The sequence below is a fragment of the Prionailurus bengalensis genome, chromosome B4 (assembly GCF_016509475.1).
Source record: "Prionailurus bengalensis isolate Pbe53 chromosome B4, Fcat_Pben_1.1_paternal_pri, whole genome shotgun sequence".
Classification (NCBI taxonomy): domain Eukaryota; kingdom Metazoa; phylum Chordata; class Mammalia; order Carnivora; family Felidae; genus Prionailurus; species Prionailurus bengalensis.
Window position 1 is genome coordinate 66,709,928 of NC_057358.1, and position 19,966 is coordinate 66,729,893.

At 38.4% G+C, this 19,966-nt stretch overlaps 1 pseudogene; it reads right to left on the minus strand.

Moving 5' to 3' along the window:
* Positions 1–7,343: 7,343 nt before the first annotated feature.
* On the minus strand, positions 7,344–7,836 carry LOC122473601 (annotated as a pseudogene).
* Positions 7,837–19,966: the final 12,130 nt, after the last annotated feature.

Here is a 19,966-nt window from a genome sequence, read left to right on the forward strand (position 1 = left end):
GTAACAAGAGATGAAGAAGGGCATTATATAATAATCAGAGGGTCTATCCATGAGGAAGAGCTAACAATTATAAATGTCTATGCACTGAATTCGGGAGCCCCCAAATATATAAAACAATAAATCAGAAACATAAGCAACCTTATTGATATTATGTGGTAATTGCAGGGGATTTTAATACTCCCCTTACATCAATGGATAGAACATCTAGACACAGAATGAATGAAGAAACAAGGGTCCTCAATGATATATTGGATCAGACGGACTTGACAGATATATTTAGAACTCTGCATCCCAAAGCGACAGAATATACTTTTTTCTCTAGTGCACATGGAACATTCTCCAAGATAGATCACATACTGGGTCACAAAACAGCCCTTAATAAGTATAAAAGAATTGACATCATACCATGTACACTTTCAGACCACAATGCTATGAACATGCAATCAACCACAGGAAAATGTCTGGAAAACCTCCAAAAGCATGGAGGTTAAAGAACATCCTACTAAAGAATGAATGGGTCAACAGGCAATTAGAGAAGAAATTTAAAAATATATGGAGGGGTGCCTGGATGGCTCGTTGGTTAAGCGACCAACTTCAGCTCAGGTCACAATCTCGCAGTTTGTGAGTTTGAGTCCCGTGTCAGGCTCTGTGCTGACAGCTCAGAGCCCGGAGCCTACTTCAGATTCTATGTTTCCCCCTCTCTCTACCCCTTCCCTGTTCACATGCTGTGTCTGTCTCTCAATAATAAATAAAAACGTTAAAAATAATTAATTAAATATTTTTTTTAAATATGGAAACAAATGAAAATGAAAATACAACAATCCAATGCTTTGGGATGCAGTGAAGACAGTCCTGAGAGGAAAATACATTGCAATCCAGGCCTATCTCAAGAAACAAGAAAAATCCCAAATACAAAATATAACAGCACACTTAAGGAAACAGAGCAGAATAGCAAAGACACCCGAAACCCAGCAGAAGAAGAGAAATACTAAAGATCTGAGCAGAAATAAACAATACAGAATCTAAAAAACAGCAGAGCAGATCAATAAAACCAAGAGTTGTTTTTTTGGAAAAATAAACAAAATTGATAAACCTCTAGCCAGACTTCTCAAAAAGAAATGAGAGAGGACCCAAATAGATACAGTCATGAATGAAAATGGAATTATTACAACCAATCCCTCAGAAATACAAGCAATTATCAGGGAATACTATGAAAAATTATATGCCAACAAACTGGACAACCTGGAAGAAATGGACAAATTCCTAACCACCCACACACTTCCAAAACTCAAACAGGAAGAAATAGAAAATTTGAACAGACCCATAACCAGTGAAGAAATTCAATCAGTTATCAAAAATCTCTTAACAAATAAGAGTCCAGGACCAGACGGCTTCCCTGGGGAATTCTACCAGACATTTAAAGCAGAGATAATACCTATCCTTCTCAAGCTGTTCCAAAAAATAGAAAGGGAAGGAAAACTTCCAGACTCATTCTTTGAAGCCAGCATTACTTGGATTCCCCAACCAGACAGAGACCCAGCAGAAAAAGAGAACTACAGGCCAATATCCCTGATGAATATGGATGCAAAAATTCTCAACAAGATACTAGCAAATCAAATTCAACCGCATATAAAAAGAATTATTCACCATGATCAAGTGGGATTCATTCCTGGGCTGCAGGGCTGGTTCAACATTTGCAAATCAATCAATGTGATACATCACCTTAATAAAAGAAAGTTAAGAATCATATGATCCTGTCAATTGATGCAGAAAAAACATTTGACAAAATTCAGCATCCTTTCTTAATAAAAACCTTCGAGAAAGTCAGGATAGAAGGAACATACTTAAACATCATAAAAGCCATTTATGAAAAGCCCATGCTAATATCATCCTCAATGGGGGAAAAACTGAGAGCTTTCCCCCTGAGATCAGGAACACGACAGGGATGTCCACTCTCACTGCTATTGTTTAACATAGAGTTGGATGTTCTAGCATTAGCCATCAGACAACAAAAGGAAATCAAAGGCATCAAAATTGGCAAAGATGAAGGTAAGCTTTCACTTTTTGCAAATGACATGATACTACACATGGAAAACTCAACAGACTCCACCAAAAGTCTGATAGAATTGATACGTGAATTCAGTAAAGTCACAGGATACAAAATCAATGTACAGAAATCAGCTGCATTCTTATACACTAATAATGAAGCAACAGAAAGACAAAGACACTGATCCCATTCACAACTGCACCAAGAATCATAAACCCAACCAAAGGAATAAACCCAACCAAAGATGTAAAAGATCTGTATGCTGAAAACTACACAAAGCTTATGAAGGAAATGAAGAAGATACAAAGAAATGGAAAAACATTCCATGCTCATGGATTGGAAGAATAAATATTGATAAAATGTCAATACTACCCAAAGCAGTCTACACATTCAATGCAATCCCAATCAAAATTGCACCAGCATTCTTCTTGAAGCTAGAACAAGCAATCCTAAAATTCATATGGAACCACAAAAGGCCCCGAATAGCCCAAGTAATATTGAAGAAGAAAACCAAAGCGGGAAGCATCACAATCCCAGACTTTAGCCTCTACTACAAAGCTGTCATCATCAAGACAGCATGGTATTGGCACAAAAACAGACACACAGACCAATGGAATAGAATAGAGACTCCAGAATTGGACCCACAAAAGTATGGCCAACTAATCTTTGACAAAGCAGGAAAGAACATCCAATGGAAAAAAGACAGTCTCTTTAAACAAATGGTGCTGGGATAACTGGACAGCAACATGCAGAAGAATGAAACTAGACCACTTTCTTACACCATTCACAAAAATAAACTCAAAATGAATGAAGGACCTGAATGTGAGACACGAAACCATCAAAACCCTAGAGGAGAAAGCAGGAAAAAAACCTCTCTGACCTCAGCTGCAGTAATCTGCAAAGGCAAGGGAATTAAAAGCAAAAATGAACTATTGGGACCTCACCAAGATAAAAAGCTTCTGCACTGCAAAGGAAACAACCAACAAAACTAAAAGGCAACCAACAGAATGGGAAAAGATATTTGCAAATGACATATCGGACAAAGGGCTAGTATCTAAAATCTATAAAGAGCTCACCAAACTGCACACCCGAAAAACAAATAACCCAGTGAAGAAATGGGCAGAAAACATGAATAGACACTTCTCTAAAGAAGACATCCAGATGGCCAACAGGCACATAAAAAGATGCTCAACGTTGTTCCTCATCAGGGAAATACAAATCAAAACCACACTCAGATACCCCCTCACACCAGTAAGAGTAGCTAAATGAACAAATCAGGAGACTATAGATGCTGGAGAGGATGTGGAGAAACGGGAGCCCTCTTGCACTGTTAGGGGGAATGCAAATTGGTGCAGCCACTCTGGAAAACAGTGTGGAGGTTCCTCAAAAAATTAAAAATAGATATGACTCAGCAATAGCATTGCTAGGAATTTACCCAAGGGATGCAGGAGTGCTGATGCATAGGGGCACTTGTACCCCAATGTTTATAGTAGCACTTTCAACAATAGCCAAATTATGGAAAGAGCCTAAATGTCCATCAACTGATGAATGGATAAAGAAGATGTGGTTTATATTTACAATAGAATACCACTTGGCAATGAGAAAGAATGAAACCTGGCCATTTGTAGCAACGTGGATGGAACTGGAGAGTCTTATGCTAAGTGACATAAGTCAGGCAGAGAAAGACAGATACCATATGTTTTCACTCATATGTGGATCGTGAGAAACTCAACAGAAGACCGGGGGGGGGGGGTGGGAAGGGGGAAGAAAAGTTACAGAGAGGGAAGGAGGCAAAACATAAGAGACTCTTAAATACTGAGAACAAACTGAGGGTTGATGGGGGGTGGGGAGGAGGGGAAAGTGGGTGATGGACATTGAGGAGGGCACCTGTTGGGATGAGCACTGGGTGTTGTATGGAAACCAATTTGACAATAAATTTCATATACAAAAAAAATAAAATAAAAAATAAATATTTTTTAAAAACCTGAGGAACAGTATCTCACACATTCAGGAAACATTAGGACCTCAAGACTCTCTTGTCCTGTTCTAGTCAACAACTTCCCTAACTGCCTACCTTGGTTCACAGGTAAGGTTTGCATGCCCTGCTTCTACTTCCTCATGCCCTTTCTGATTGTGGTACTCAAATAACCTTTATCCTCTCCTCTCTCATTAAGATTCCTAGTAGCCTCTTGCTGGACAACCCCTAAGTCTATATTTCAGTCCTTATCTTAATTGGTATTTCTGTTCACTGGAGATTATCAGCTACGCTTTCCTTGAAAATGAATTTTCCTTGAAATGGTTTCTCATGCTGGTCCCTAACCCTATGTTCGTTCCTTTGGAAGATCATTATTGAAGGTCTTTATGTGCCAGGCACTCTTACAGGCTCTGTGGATGCAACAGTAAATGAAACAGTCAATCCTTGATCTCATAGAATTTACGTTATAAAGAGAGATAAAGAAAAATTAATAAAATATTTAGAATACTGGAAAATAACTGCTAAGAAAAAGAAAAATAAAGCAGGGAAGGTGGGATAAGCAGTTTGGGTTGTAAATTTAGAGAAAGTAGCCAGAAAAGTGGATATTGGGTATTGATTAAAAACCTAAAGGAAGTAAGGGAGTAAACCATGTGGATTTCTGGGGGAGTATCAATCCAAGAAGAGAGAATAGTAATTTCAAAGGCCCTGAAACAGGAATCTCGCAGTTTGTGAGATCAAGCCCTGATTCAGGCTCTGGGCTGACAGTGTAGAGCCTGCCTGGGATTCTCTCTCTCCCTCTCTCTGTGCCCCTCACCCCCTTTTTAAAATAAATAATTTTTAAAAAACTTAAAAAAGAAGAAGAAGATCTTCAAGAAGACCAGGGTGATTGGTGCCAAATGCGCATGGGGGAGAAAAGTAGGAACTCACTAAAGGGAAGTAACCGGGGACAGATAATAGAGGACCTTGTATGCCATTGGAAGGAGCTTGGCTTTTACCCCAACTGAGGTGAGAACCCATGGCGGGGTGGAGGGGGTTGGTTAACAAAGAAGTGACATGAGAAGACTTGTCTTTTAATAGGATAACTGGCTTCTCTACTGAAATAGAATGAAGGAGTTCATGAATTAAAGCAAGAAGGTCAGTTAGGAGGCCATTGCAATATTCCAAATGAAAAATATTAGGAGTCCTGATCAAGGTGGTAGCAGTGAGGTGACAAGAAGTAATTAGATTTAGGATAAGACATTTAGGTGGAGACGACAAGACTCACTGATTTTGGTCACAGCAACTGAAGAATGGAGTTGTCATTTGCTGGGATGCGGAAGACTCAGGCTGGGTAGGGTGAAGTGAGAGAGGATCACAGAATGTCAGAAGCTTGCTTTTGGTCATGTCCCACACTAGATGCCTATCAGACATCGACGTGTGCATGGCAGTTGGGTGACAGTCAGTAGGGTCATGAGTCTGAAATCCAAGGGAGAAGTCTGAGCAAGAGATACAAATTTAGGGATCATAAGACATACATGGCATTTCAAGCTATGAAACCAGATGATCACAAAGTTAGTGAAGATAGAAAAGAGAAACACCCCAAGACTGAGCACTGGGTCACTCCAGTATTTCAAATTCTTCTCCTTTTACCAGTCTAGTATGCAGGGGCGATGTCCAGGCTGTTCTCACTCTTCTCTCCTCCAGCGCTAAGGACTGAGCTTCTCTGAACAAAAGACCATCTATTTCTCCTTTCATGTTGACTTCCTCTCAGCCACCAGCTTAGGGTGACCAATGTGACTTCTATTTCTTTCCCATATCACATTTGATCTTCATATGAACCATATATCCTCTATAGCACTTACAATAATTTGTATTTATTGTATTTGTATGCCTCTTTGTTTACCATCTGCTTGCTTCGCCATACTGAACCTTTCAGGGGCACACACCCAGTGTGTTGTTAAACCCAGCACCTAGCACAAGGCCTGAAATATTGAAGTAAAATATTGATATTTGTTGAAAGGATGTATACGAGCCATTCACTGATGACTCTCTGATATGTAATCTCAATCTGATTTTTTCCCTAAGCTTCAGAATTCACCAAACTTGTCATGAGGTCTTCATTTAGATGTCCCACAGACACTTCAAACTCAATATATGCAGGAAGAATTCTGGATATTGCTTTGTAAACCAGTGTCAGCCCCTCATTTAAATGAATGCAAACATCATTTACTTAGCCATCTAAATCATAAATCTAAAAGTCATCCTATACTCCTTTTTCTTTCACACCTGTTCCTACTGGTCACCAAATCTTGCCAATTCCTCTAAATATCCTTTAGCGTCATCCCTGCTACCTTTGCTTTAGTTCAGCTCCTCAATTTCTATTTCAAAAGCCTCATTATTACTCTTCTTGATTCTATCCTATCCTTCTTCAATTTATTCTACTTATTATTTCCAGAACAATCCTTTTATTTTTTTAAGTTTGTTTATTTTGAGAGTGAGAGAGAGAGAGAGCACGCGCACAAGTGGGGGAGGGCAGAGAGAGAGGGAGAGACAGAATCCCTAGCAGGCTCCACACCATCAGTACAGATCCCATCTTGGGGCTCAAACTCACAAACTGTGAAATCATGACATGAGCCAAGATCAAGAGTTGAAGGTTTAACTGACTAAGTCACCCAGTACCCCTAGAATAATCCCTTTAGAAACCAAAACTGATCAGCTACTCTATTAAGATTTCACATGACACCCCTTTCACTCCCCTGCAAGGATCAGAAACCAGAGACCAATCCAGTTAATGTTCAGTTTGGACCACTTATTTAAGTAAATTTGAACTTGTTTCCAACATTAAAATGAGAATATTTTGTGTACAAATTTAAATTTATGGCTCAGCTTGAAAAATCCAAATCTCTGGTAACACTGGACACAAATTTCCACATTCAGTAACCACATAGAGCTGAATGCCACCTACTTCCCATTGAATGGTGATGCCCTGGATCCCAGGCCACCACAGTCCACCACCGCTCACATCACTCACATAGGGTATGTGACTGGCTCTGCTGGCCTAAAATGTAAACTTCAAATACCTTAACGCGACATATAAAACCATCTGGATATGCTTCTTCAGGTGACCTTTCTAGAATCCCCCTTCCAGATGCCCCTCGCCTTCTGAGGCCCATCTCCCACCTACCTCACACTGTATAATCCTGACAATATATCTGCAGTTCTCTAAACACACCATGGTTTCTAGTTTTCCTCCAGTTAAATATACTGTTCCCTCTTTCAGGAATGCCCTCCTGCCCCTTTACACTCCTACTCATCCATCCAAAAACAGACAGATCCTTTTTTTATGGTGAAAAAGTTTAAATTCAGATTTAGCCAGCTGGACTCAGTTTAGATGATCCCAATTTTGTTGGCAACATCCAAAGCATCATAGTCAGGAGCCAGTCAAACATATGCCTTCTTTTCTCCATCGGGCCTGACCAGAGTGTTGACCTTGGCCATGTCAACGTCACAGAGCTTCTTCACAGCCTGTTTGATTAGGTGCTTGTTGGCCTTGACATCCACAATGAAGACAAATGTATTGTTGTCTTCTATTTTCTTCATGGCTGACTCGGTAGTCAGGGGGAACTTGATGATGTCACAGTGGTCAAACTTGTTTCTCCTGAGGGTGTTCTCTCGAGGATATTTGGGCTGCCTTCGAAGACGCAGTGTCTTGGGCCATCGGAATGTAGGTAACTTGCATATCTTCTTTTTTTGTGTGATTGTGGATGCCTTTCAGCACCACTTTCTGACCTTCAAAGCAAGGGGTAGGGGCTTCCTTTGTCACCTTCAGTACCATCTTCATGAAAGACAGATCTTGATGGACCTGCAGATTCACTCCTTCCCCTTCAGATAGATTAACAGAGAGCCGTCTCAGGGGGTCTGGGTTAACATATAAAAAGTCTAGAAAACAAGAGCTGTTAGGCCTCTGAGGCTCCCCTTTCTAACAATATCATTTGCTCACCCCTTGTTACATAGTCGCAGGCATGTCCTCCATTCCTCTGACCCTACAGGGTTGGAACCTCTTTAAACTGGGACATAAGCCATCATGTATGCATCCTAGCACTGGACTAAACTACAGGTCAGTGAGAGAGCAGAAGATTGTGCTTTACCGCACAAACAATTCTCTGCTTGTAAGTTTTCCCGTAGTAACCCCTTTAAAGTATCTGCTTCACACAGTGCTGAAGGTATGTGCCCATGGCCCCGTGGCACAATACCTTCAATTTCCTGCCCAAGGCTTCATTGATTTATAAAGCTTTTCCTGCCTCCCCCCAGGAAGACTCAGATTCTTCGTTTAGATCCTCTTGCCACCGTGTTCATTCTTACTTCCCCCGGACACTTAGAAGATTTATCAACTAACTGCAATTCTTGGTGTGACTTCCTACTTTATTCATTTTTCCAATACCACACCAGGCAAAGGTAGAAGCTCAGTAAACATCCACATGAATTAACTGAATAATATCAACGGAGTCACTTTGATAACTTATAGCAGTTATTCACAAGACAAAGGAATGAGTCTTTCCATCTAACTTAGTACATACTGAAATAAATGACATTAGGTTCCATTTTTCTTCATTTCTTAGTATATTTATTTTTATTCTTTACAAAACAGTCTCATGGAATTGTTTTGAAGATTAATTTCAACAAAATGCCTACAAGGTACCCAGCAAAGAGTGGGTGCTGAAGAAAAGTACACTATATCAGGGAGGCAGTATTTGAGGTGGTTGAACACAAATGCTTTTGAATTCTAATTCAAGATTCTAATCCTGGGGCAGAAACAGGGCATAGCACAGAGCAGGCACTGAGTGTTTGTTGAACGAGTGAATGAATGCGCCAGTGAATGAGCAAATCCTGGTTCTGCACATTATTCTTGGGTTGCCCCCAAGCCTTCGCATTTACTGTTCTCTGCACCTAAAACAATCCCCAGGTGACTTCCTGAGGACACTGTTCAAAATGGTCTTCTTGAGAGGCCTTCTCAGAAAACCTAGATGAAATGGAACCTTCGTACTTGCCTTCTTCTTCCTCTACTTTGCCCTCTGATCTCCCACTATCCTCAACACTGTACACTTAGCTCTTCTCCAGCTCAAATTTAAGCTCAAGAGCACAGGAACTCTGTCTGCCTTGTTTGCTTTTGTATCTCCACCCAGAACAGTGTCTGCATGAATGAATTTTGAAGACACTTGGCTCGACTCCTCTTCCTCATTTGTAAAGTAATGGGGTGGAAATAAATGTACTAATGCCTTCTAGATGAAACTTGATATCATCCATTTCTCCCAGGTCTTTGCCCATTGAATATAGCAAAGAACTGTGTTCTTTTATGACTAAAATTCAAAATCTGTGCTGCTGGATAAAGTTGGTAAAGGGTCCCCCACTTCGTGTCCATACTTAAAAGCCTCTTCCACAGAGCCACTCTGAGCTGTCCAGATGGTAGCTCAATCCTGAAGTAGGAATAGATTTGTGTTTTCATAGAATTTAAAATTTTATAGCTGTGATGATTCTAAAAGCTTACCTGGACAAGCTGATTCATTTTACAGGTATGGACTGTGGAGACCAGAGGGGACAACTGACTTAGTTAAGATTACACACTTAGTGGCAGAGCCAGGAACACACACACACACACACACACACACACACACACACACACACATTTTAGGATCCTAACCCACACGCATTACAGTAAGTGACGGTCCTCTATCATTAAAAGGGTACCACCAGCATCCAAATATCTACCCCCAATTCTGAAATCATTTTTCTACCATAACACCGGGATTGCTCCTCAGTCTTGCTAACGGCCATGCCCATTAATATTACCCCAGTGGAAATATCATTTCATTCTTCCAGCAGCTGAATCTCTCATAACAAGCTAAGGTGGAATTAGTGACAGACAGAGCCCGAAGCCATTAAGAGTATGAGTTCCTCAGAAGCAATTTTCCCCTGTCCTCTGTTGTAGTATGAATCTGTTTCTTGTGGTTTCATGGGACCCATAACTCTTGCCAAATCTGAGTCCTAAGGCTACTAGACAGGAGCTTCACGAATTATGAATTTTCAGAGTCTTAAGATAGCTATTCGATTTAACCAACAGTGGCAACTGATTTAATCAAGCAGTCACTCTGGTTTAAAAGACTCTGTAGTTCTGCAGATGCTATTTAACCTTCCCTGCTCTGTGTTCTGCTGGAATTTGGCTTCAAATCCACCCTAATGACCATGGGCAGTCAGAATTAATCAGTTCTTCCTACTCACACCCACTGCAAGTCCAAAAAAAGAATGACAAATTTTCTTAACCACAGTCACTAACATTGTAGAAGACATCACTGCCCTCTGGTGGAAATACTAAAATCTATTCCTGAGAATTTTGCCAAAAGTTTATCAAGCAAAAATCTGACTCCCTAGAAATGTGCAAGTTAAAAGGTCATGGGATCTGGGGACTGTGTTATTATCTTACATCATTTTCTTCTCCCTAATCTCTCAACCCCTGGTTCAAACAGCCTCAGGCACCTGGAATTCCTCATCAGATGTCTTCAGGATAGTAACCCTGAGAGGCTGAAATTTCTCAGTTAATATGGGCTTAGACAAAACACCAGTGGTCACTTTAGGACAAGACCAAAGTTTATATTCATAAACTAAAATTAACACACTATTAACATTTTATGGGGAGCTCTAATTCATGAATCTACAAAGAGCTGGCTTCTGCACAAATTCAGCCAATTTGCAAAACACCTGTTAGTTCTTTCCTGGGAGCCTCAGGGCACTTTTTCCCCTCTGCCAAGTGGACATTGTAAAAAAAGTCTTCTTCACAGAAGAAGCCTCCTCCAATGACTCTGATATGACTCCTTTCAACTTCAAGAATTATTTTTTTAGGCCTGTGGATGTCCATCCTGGCTGCTCAACAGAATCATCTGGAGAGTTTGTTGTTGTTATTGCTTAATACAGATTCCCAGGCACCACCCATACTTACTGAGTCAGGATTTCAGAGAATGGAGAATCAAACTTTTCACGAGTGAGTGAAGTCTCTAAGTAAACCTTAAACTTCTGAGCACAGTATTTCTTTTGTATTTCTTACATAACTGACGTGAAAATTAACTCCCTTTTCTGTTTCCTAAGGCTTTCATTCATACGTCTCCATCCTCTTGTGCCTGGGCTATTGCGATGGATATAGTGTCTTATGGGAACAGATATACTTCCCATCCATCTTCTCCTCTGCTTTCAGAGTGATATTTCTAGACACCAGTTAGATCCTGCTACTCCCCAGCATATAACCTTTTGTTGGCTCTTTCACTAGGCATGATGAAATTCTTGTTTCCTGGCATGATATGCAAAAGCTAGGCTTCAACCATGACCAATGACTTACAGCTCCTTGGAGCACACTGCATGGTGTCGAGTCTCTTGGCTTTGGCCTCAGGCTCTGCTTGGACTGCCCTTCCCCACCCCTACCCCTCTCTGCAGCATTAGCATTTATAATGTTTCAAGACTCTCAAGATCCCCTCTTTTATGAATCATTTCTCTGGCACCCCACCTCGGCCCAGGTAGAATTGGCTATCATACCTATAATGCTTTACTATGTTTTTTTGTTCTCCTGCCTGTGGAAAGCTAGAACTTCTGTGAGAATGAGAGAATTATGTGAGAGTCATTTTCTATATCCCTAGAAAACATTACTGCTGAATGAATAGACGAACAGAGATGCCTAATGTGTGCATAATTTCAGCTTTGACTCTCAGTTTATCATTTCTCCATTGACAAACAGATTGACAAACAAAGCCCTGTGTAAAGTCACATGATGAACAAACCTGAGGAGAGAATCAGAATCCAAGAGTTCTTCCTCAGGTGGAAGATAAAAGCAGTCCCTTCACTTGATAGGTCATAATGTGGGCTCACACACAGCTGGGAGTAACAGAAGCTGTTTGGGAGCCCAAACAGAAGCAGCTAGACCTTGAGAGAGGCCACTGCTCCTCAGATTCTGTAAGAACGCCCTCCTCCCATGCCCTCAGGTTCTGGAAGAGCTTGATTCAGTTCAAGCTTTGAGTATATTTAATCATTGATTAATAAATCATTGGCATATCATTTAATTGTATCACAATTATACTTACATTTTGCTGTTTAACTATCACATGACCCTCTGATGGGTAAATTAATTTTATTTATAAACCTATACTACTCTAATAAAGAACTGTTAAGAATCAAAATAAAGGAGTGCCTGGGTGGCTCAGTCAGTTGAGCATCTGACTCTTGGTTTTCGGCTCAGGTCATGATCTCGCAGTCCGTGAGTTCGAGCCCCGAGTCAGGCTCTGTGCTGACAGCTCGGAGCCTGGAGCCTGCTTCAAGTTCTGTCTCCCCCTCTCTCTGCCCCTTCCTCTCTCATGCTCTGCCTGTCTCTCTCTCTCAAAAATAAATAAACATTAAAAAATATATATATCAATATAGGCAGGAAGAAAATGCAGCTGTTTTTCTTCATCCACAACTGGAATAGTTCCCTGATCTCTCTATTCCTAAAATAATTTCTGCAGTAAGTCAAATAATTTCTAATTTCTATGATACAACTAGGTCTAGATTTCAGTTACAAAGAAAAAAATGGAAATAGGGAAGAAGGAAGAACATTTATATGCCCAATTAATTTACTGAAGTACAAACCATCTACTTAATTAAAAACAAAACAACAACAAAACAACAACAAAAACCTGTGTATTGAGCACATCCTTTGTCAATCTGCTTAACCACCTGAGAGGTAGAGACCCTTATAATCTCCATTACAGTGGTATAGATGGATTGACTAATTGCCCCAGTGACCCAGGTCAGTCCTAATTCCCTCTAATTCCACTGCCTTCCTCATGTCAAAAAGAGTAGGAAGCTTCATCTCTCATCTTTTTAGGTTAGTTTCTGAAAGAAAATTCGTATAATATAAACTCTCATTTCTGAATTTATAACAGAGGAATCCATTCCTAGAGGAGTTAATTTAAGGTCACCACTGCTTATAATTGTGTTGTCTCAATACTGTAATCATTAGTTATGTGTGGTATTGAGCACTTGAAATCTGGCTAGTGCAACTGAGGAACTGAATTTTTTATTTTAGTCAATTTAAATTTAAACTGAAAAACTGATACTGAATTCAAGGGAAAACTTTTAAGTATGTTTGGAATAACTTGGATACATCAATTCAGTTTTTCTTTTTTTTTTTAAGTTTTATTTATCTAAGTATTCTCTACATCTAGCTTGGACTTGAACTTATCAAGAATCACAAGCTCTTTCAACTGAGCCAACCAGGCATACTGTGAATTTACTTTTTCAACTGTAAGCTTTATAAAGTCTAAATGCAGATAAAATATTTCTAATGAAAATTTAAAATCCGAATTGAGAAGTGCTGTTGGTATAAATATTTGCCAGATTTTTAAAACAGCATAAAAATGAAATGCAATGTATCTCATTGATTTCTGTATTGTACACATTGAAGTAATATTTTGGGTACATTGTGATAAATAAAATACATTGTTAAAATTAATTTTACCTGTTTTTTTACTTTTTTAATGTGGCTACTAGAAAATTTTAACTTACAGATGTGATTCACATCATACTTCTATCAGACAGCATTGGCTTAGAAAAATCTCTAGAAGATGATGGAGCACCTGGATGGCACAGTCAGTTAAGCATCCAACTTTGGCTCAGGTCACAATCTCATGGTTCATGACCCCACCCCGGCAGAACTTTCCTTACAAAGATCACATCTGTGTAAGTGTCCTCAGTTTCCCATCAGCATCCCAGAGTTCTCCTGAGGCATGTTTACACGTACAGTTAAGGTCATTATGTAATATAAGTAGCAGGGCTATGAGAGAGAAAAGAGGCAGATGCCTCAGGTAAAATAACAAGCTCCAATGAAGGATCTCTTGCCATGTTTTCCTACAGATACAACAATCATCTCAGTGGCAAGACTCAATAGGTTAATACTTGGTGGGGCGCCTGGGTGGCGCAGTCGGTTGAGCGTCCGACTTCAGCCAGGTCACGATCTCGCGGTCCGTGAGTTCGAGCCCCGCGTCGGGCTCTGGGCTGATGGCTCAGAGCCTGGACCCTGTTTCCGATTCTGTGTCTCCCTCTCTCTCTGCCCCTCCCCCGTTCATGCTCTGTCTCTCTCTGTCCCAAAAATAAATAAACGTTGAAAAAAAAATTAAAAAAAAAAATAGGTTAATACTTGGTATTATCAAATGTTAATATTAAGGCCATATACAACCCCAAATTAATAATCAAGTTTGTCCTATATACAGAGATGCCATTTTATTACTCTAATAATCTTGTGTCATAATCTTTATTCAGCAATAAACTGTCTTTTTCTGTCTTTAAAAACAGAACAACTACAAAATAGATATAATTGGTAGATTTTTCCCAAGGGACTATTTGATTTTGATAAAAAGAAAAATTGATAGGAATATATATCTCTGTGCTAGATAACTCTCAAGGGTATCAAATTTCACAGGTGACTATCAAGTATATTTTCTGGATAATGTTAATCAAATTATGTCACTGGTAATTTCCTTGCATGTTGACATTTTAATATTTTGATGACTTCGTAAATCAAGGATACTGAATAGGCTCCTTGTTAGATAAGACTGTAAATTAACAAACCATTTATTTATTTATTTATTTATTTATTTATTTATTCTAATGTTTATTTATTTATTCTAATGTTTATTTATTTTTGAGATAGACAGGGAGCATGAGCAGGAGAGGGGCAGAGAGAGAGGGAGACACAGAATCCAAAGCAGGTTCATGCAGTAGATGCAGAGCCCCAATACAGGGCTTGAACTCATGAGATCATGACCTGAGGTGAAATCAAGAGTCAGACACTTAACTGACTGAGCAAACCAGATGCCCCAACAAACCATTTTTAAACTGAGGTTTAGTGAGAGTATTTTCATTACTGCCTAGTAGCACAGGTGTCATATGACTTTGCATTAATATCCTCATTGGTGCAAATTATAGTGGGAAATCTCAAGAGAAGGTGGTCTCAACTCAGCTCCCACAGATATGGAGGTCATGACCTGGGCCTTGGGTGTATAAGTCTCTAACCAGACAGCTGAGAATCCTCATTTCACCAGATATATCATCAGTAAGTTCTCTGATTAGGTCTCCTCTTTTTCTAGGTAATCTGATTTCTATCTGTGGTTCTATACACAGTATCCTCTAGGTCAGTAAAATTTCTGACCATGACCCACTGTAGGAAATATACCCAGACACATACATACATAATACTTAATTTTTAAAAGATTACCTTTACTAAGAAAGATGCTCTCTGATGTTTTCTATGCTATTAATAAGTTATCCAGTTTCTTTTTTAAAAATAAATTGTTTTGAAGCCACTGAAATGACTTCAGAGTCTACCTAGTGTTGGAACCCACTGTTTGAAAAACACAACTCTAGTCTGATGAACTACCTCTTGGCTGTAATAGCTAAGGGAACTTTTGAATATAGGAGTAAGATGGCTCTCCAAAGAATGCTGTTTAAAAATACCTTGTTTACTATTTGGTATTATTATTAATCTTTTCGATCAATTAAAAATGAAAATTTATATTATAATCTCATGATAGGATGTGTACTTTTCAGATATATTTGAAAATTTAAATGAGTTCTTTCTTAAACTGCAAAAAAAATGACACCAACCACATTAAAGGTTGGAAAGGAAAGACCACAAGACTATGTAATTTATTTTAAAAGTGTTCACTGAGGATTTTTAGTGTTCCTCTTTGCAGTATTTAGGTAAACATTGGCTTTAAGACACTGTTTTAGAAATCTATCACTCTCATTTGGATTATAATAAATAAGGTGATTAGATTTGAAGATCTATATGAAATTTAAAAACCTAATAGCATATAAGTAAAATAGAGAAAGACAAATACCATGATTTTACTCATGTGTGGAATTTAAGAAACAAAGGGAAAAAAAGGAAGAAAGAGAGAGGAATCCAGAAACAGACTCTTAACTATAAAGAACAAACTAATGGTTACTAGAGGGGGGCAGGAGGGGGGGTGAAATAAGTTGTGGGGATTAAAGAGTTCACAATCATGGTGAGCACTGAGTGATGAAAACAACTGTTGAATCACTATATTGTACACTTGAATCGAATACAACACTGTAGTTAACTATACTGGAATTAAAATAAAAAACTTAATAAAAATTTTAAAAAACTCAATAGCATAATAAACTCATTTGAAACCAGCATTCAAAATGCTGGCCAATATTGGCAGGAAAGTTTAACAATCTTGAGTCCAAAGCATACTATTATCATTATATAAGAATTTGCACCTAATATAGACTTTATAATCACTTGTTTGGAAAGAAATCAAATTACTTTTTACAGCATTAATAACCACATACTATAATTGAAAAGACTTTCAGTAAAGCAGTGCAATTATGAAAAAAGTAATAAAACCAATTGAAAACACCAACCTGTCCTGCTACAACTTGTATTCCTTAATGTGCATTATCTCATATCAGGTAGACCATGGAGCATGGTGACAGTATGACAAGGAATGGTGCTGGCTCACACATGTATTTTACAATTAATTTCTCACAATTAAAGATAAACTTTAGCATGGGGCACCTGGGTGATTCAGTCGGTTAAGCAGCCAACTCTTGATTTGAGCTCAGGTCATGGTCTCACAGGCTGGTGAGATGAAGCCCCACATCAGGATCTGTGCTGACAACGAGGACTCTGCTTGAGATTCTCTCTCCCTCTCTCTCTCTGCCCTTCCCCTGCTCATGTGTGCTTTCTCTCTCTCTTAAAATAAATAAAAACAGATTTTTAAAAAGACAAACTTTAGCACAATATGAAGATTTACGATAAAAACTGCAAACTCCACAGCAGGGCCTTCCTTTGGTGTAAATAGTGGCTGATTTACTGGCTTCAAGGATCAGAACCCTTTTCACTGGCTACCTGGTGAAGCTACAGGCATAAGATATGCTACAAAGACATTTTCCATGCTATTTTAAAAACTTAATGAGAAAGCTATATTGTGAACCAGTTTTTTAGTTTTGATGAAATTGCTATTAAAAGCAAAAGCCCTAAAGTTCACACCTCTCAAAAGAAAAGTCAAGGGCACCAGAGTGTAATGTTGCAAATGTTTGATTACGGGGGATTCTGGAGCCAATGCTAAAAAAAGAGGTCTTTGGGCTTCTGTTGGTTACTAGGATTATAACTGTTTTGGTTATTGCTTTCATTACAAAGTCCCATAGGTTGGGAGTAGTCTATTTCCCCCCTAAGCCCTATATTTTCACTGTGCATTTTGTAGGCTTCAAAAAATACATGTATCATGGCCACTAAAATAAAAACAATAAGCATTGTCAAAGATGTGGAGAAAAGGGAATGTTCATGCACTGTGGTAAGGATGTAAAATGGTACAGCCACTATGGAAAATAGTATGGAAGTTCCTCAAAACAGTACTACCATATGATCGAACAATTCCAGTTCTGGGTGAAACGGATGAACCAAAGAAAACAAAAACACTAATCTGAAAAGATATATGTACTCCTCTGTTAACTGCAGTATTATTTACAGTAGCTAAGATATGGAAGCAACCTATGAGTCCATTGAAAGACAAATGGATAAAGAATATGTGGGATACATACACACGTGTGCACACACGCGCGCGCGCACACACACACACACACACACACACAGCAGAATATTACTCAGCCGTTAACAAGAATGAAATCTTTTTTTTTTAACTTTTTTTTTAACGTTTATTTATTTTGGGGACAGAGAGAGACAGAGCATGAACGGGGGAGGGGCAGAGAGAGAGGGAGACACAGAATCGGAAACAGGCTCCAGGCTCCGAGCCGTCAGCCCAGAGCCTGACGCGGGGCTCGAACTCACGGACTGCGAGATCGTGACCTGGCTGAAGTCGGACGCTTAACCGACTGCGCCACCCAGGCGCCCCAACAAGAATGAAATCTTGCCATTTGTGACAACATGTAGAACCTAGAAGGTCTTATGCTAAATGAAATAAGTTAAAGACAAATACCATATGATTTCACTTTTATGTAGAATCTAAAAAACAAAACAAACAAGCAAAACAGAAACAGACTCATAAATACAGAGAAAAGAAAACTGTTGGTTCCCAAAGGGGAGGGAGGTGGAGGGGTAAATGAAATAGGTAAAGGGAATCAAGAGGTACAAATTTACAGTTATAAAAAAAATAAGTCATGAGGATGTAATGTGCAGCATAGGGAATATAGTCAATAATATTATAATAACCATATATGGTGACAGATGGTAAGAAATTTATTTGGTGATCATTTCATAATGTATATAAATGTCAAATTACTATGTTGTACACCTGAAACTAATACAATATTGTATGTCAATTATACTCCAATAAAAATATTATATAGAGTTGACATCTTGTAAGTATGTACATTTTTAAGGCAGAATTACATGAATCTATGTTGTTAAAATTACGTATTGACTTTAAAAACTTTTTAGTTACTTGTTAAGTTTTAATATCTCAGTCCTTAGAGATCTACCACATAACTTCTCTACATGGTCTGTTTTTTTCCCGATCCATCTTCTATTCCCCATTGTTTAGCAAAGGTTATGATCTCCAAAATTTTTTAAGAATTTGACTGAATATATACTTTATCATGTGATGGGATTTCCATATATTAGTTATGTCTTCTGTACTATTTCATCACTAGCCATTCCACTGTTTTGATACTAATCAATATTACTAACTATTTTGATACTAATCAATAGCACACACCTCATATGTGAGAATATTATTTCTTTTTCACTTGCAAAGTGCATTGCTAAAATGACATTCACTCACTTGTGGAAATTTCACTAAAATCCTTGATGATTAACTGTTGACAATGCATCAGCACTATTTTTCTTAATTTACTTGAGTATGCCCTCATCCATTGCCAACTTTTTTAGTGCTCCTTGTGTTGTGCAAGCAATGAGTTCCACAAAACAAAACAAAACAAAACAAAACATTTTTTTCATAAAATCACTTTTAAAGATTTCAAATGTTGACAACTCTTTTATATCCATTGTCAGTAATGTTAAATAACATTTTCTCTCTGACTTTCTAATTTCTTATGACTATTACATGAGCACACAGGAAAATGTCCTTTTTCATGATGCTTTTATCCTGTGGTAATCATTCTCTTGATTTTTGGCATCCTCATCATCTCCTTGATGCTTCTCAAAACCACACTAAACTTAATGGAATAGAAGAAATTAACTCATTTGAAGTTCTCCCTATCATTGCACTAATAACTTCTAGTAGAGAGGATAAGGTTATTTTTTTCTTCTTTAGTCTTTGGCTTTCACATTTTGAAATCATTTATGCAATTCTTTGAAAATAGGACTTTTTCTCATCATTTTTAAACATTTCAATGACAGAAGTACAGTGTTTAAACTTAAATTTTACATTTAAGGAGTATGAAATATCTGACAACGTTATTAGCATGTTTTTAAATAATCTTGTTTTCATTACTTCAGTAAAAAAAAAAAAAATCTCATTGGCGAATTAGGCTAACACTGCTAACTGGTCATTTGTGAGCAAAGCCATGAAGCAAATTTCCAATATTCAACTGAGTATTATCAACTTCGTTTTTGATATTTTAAACCTGTCCTCTTGTAAATCTAGCTGCTAGGCACTATTTCTGGTTTCCTGCAAGCATCCCAGTCTCTAACATCCAAAAGAAAACTCACACTCTTGCTCCAAAATGAATCACTCTTTCATCCAACAAATATTTATTGAGCTCCAATTATGTGGCAGGGACTGTGTTAAATGTGGAAGACACAGGGTGAACAAGATCAGATCTTTCTCTCAAGAAGTTGGAAGTCAAGAGAGGAAGGCACACAAATCAAATAAGCAAAGTAAGTAATTACAAACTCATGTAAGTTATGTGAAGAAGGGGGTATAGCTCTTTGTTGTAAAGAAATT